Genomic DNA, 2,172 nt, shown 5'->3' on the forward strand with positions numbered 1-2,172 from the left:
GCAGCTTTCAGCTCAATGATGACGTTTAATGTCGGAGTAACGAGCTGCAGCGACTTCATGCTGCGTCGCCTCAACCTCAGACACACAAAATCAGCCTCAACGAGACACACGGCAGCTACAAACCCACACAAAACGACCACAAAGAGACACAACACGACCACAAAGAGACACACAGTTACAATAAAGAGATGCAAAATGAGCACAAGGAGACACAAAACGACTGTAAACTGAAACACGACGACGACAAAGGGACACAAAATGACCACAAAAGGACCAAAAAGACACCAAACACCAACAGAGACACAAAACAATCACAGAGAGATGAAAAAAAACACAAAAACCAACAAAAATGACCACAAAGACACACAAAATGAGCAAAACAAAATATAAAATGAACACAAGAAAACACAAAAATTATCACAGAGAAACAAAACAATCACCAAGTAATGCAAAAAAGACACACAAAATGCCAATAAATGGACAAAAAAACAACCACAATAAGACAGAAAATGACCATAAAGTGACAGAAAAATCCACAAAACAACCACAAAGAGACAGAAAATAAACACAAAGCGACAAAATCACCACAAACAAACCCAGATTACCACAAAAATCCACAAAATTACCACCAAAACGCCAAAACATGGACATAAAACAACCACTGGAAGCCAAAAAACGACCGCAATCAGACACGAAACCACCACAACAGTCCACACAACAACCCCGTCAACACTCGTGCTGTGTGTTTGCGGCCCGAGTGTGTAGCTTCAACGCGTTGTGCGTCCGTCTCGGTTACACAACAGCCTGAATCCAGCTGCATCATGTGTGGAGTCACCGGATCTGAAACGCTCACAGCTGCTCCGACGGAAATACACAACGCTGGAAATATCACCGGGGAGGACGCACACAGACACACACTGACACACACACACACACACACACACACACACACACACACACACACTCTGAGGTAATTTTAGTTCTGTTTGTGTTGCAGGTTATGAGGCTAAAAATGTTGCTGCAGAGATTTTGTGTGTCGACGCCAAAGAAGAGAGAAAGTGATGCTTCATNAGATCTAATTCTGTCAGTTTGAGCCTCTTTCTGGTCTTTTTGTTGTTGTTTTCAGTCTGTTTGCATCAGTTTTGTGTTTATTTTTGTGCGTTTTACTCAGTTTTATTCTCTTTGTGGTCATGTTGCGTCACTGTTTCATCAGTTTGTGCGTCTTTGTGGTTGTTTTGTGTCTCATTTATTCAGCTTTAGTCTCTTTGTGGTCATTTTGTGCGTCTGTTTTGTTGGTTTGTGTCTCTGCAGCCGTGTTGTCTTTATTGTGTTTGTGTCTCTGTTGTATCGTTTTTTGTGTCTCTCTGGTCTTTTTCTGCGTCGTTGTCGTTCTTTATTCCTCTAAAACGACCTTTATCACTGAAACCACGACTGGTTTTGTGATAATCGTCAGAAAACCTGCGACGGATCGACTCTGTGAACATCTGAGCTCCGTCCTCGACATGAAGCTCTTCTTCCTCATCAAAGCCGATCCCGCGAGTCGAATCGTTTGGTTCGGGGCCCCGCGGCCGACGTGTCCGGCAGGTTTCACGGCTGCCGCTGACGACAGGATTAAGAGCAGCAGCGCCGCCGCTAACGGGGCTGCACGTGTCCCTGAACGCAGCACAGGCTGAATGTAGGCCTCGGTCCCGAGCAGGAACCAGGTCAGTAATTACCGACGTGTATTTGTGTCCCGGTACCTGCTCAGAGGCGCCGAGGAGGACGAGGAGGAAGAGGAGGAAGAGGAGGAGGAGGAAGAGGAGGACGAGGAGGAGGAAGAGGAGGACGAGGAGGAGGAGGAGGAGGAAGAGGAGGCTGAGGATGAGCCTTCATCGCACCTCTACATCAGGTTTGAGGGTTTCATCACCGCCGAGCTCCACCGGATCGTTTCCTCCTCACAGAACACTGAGACCAGAAGTTTTCTGACGCCTGCAGTGAACAGAAGCTCCTGAGCAGCGCCCCCTGCTGGCAGAGCCTGGAGCTCTTATTGTTGTGTTTGTTTCCTCCTGAAGGTAAACAGTTTAAATAAACGTCATGAAGGAGGCGACGACACAAACGTCCATAAAACACAGTAAAGAGCTGATTCTCTCTCTGTGCTGCTGCAGGTGAATCACACCTGAGTGACATCATCAG

Source organism: Stegastes partitus, unplaced genomic scaffold, assembly GCF_000690725.1.
Source record: "Stegastes partitus isolate 25-593 unplaced genomic scaffold, Stegastes_partitus-1.0.2 Scaffold491, whole genome shotgun sequence".
Taxonomy (NCBI): domain Eukaryota; kingdom Metazoa; phylum Chordata; class Actinopteri; family Pomacentridae; genus Stegastes; species Stegastes partitus.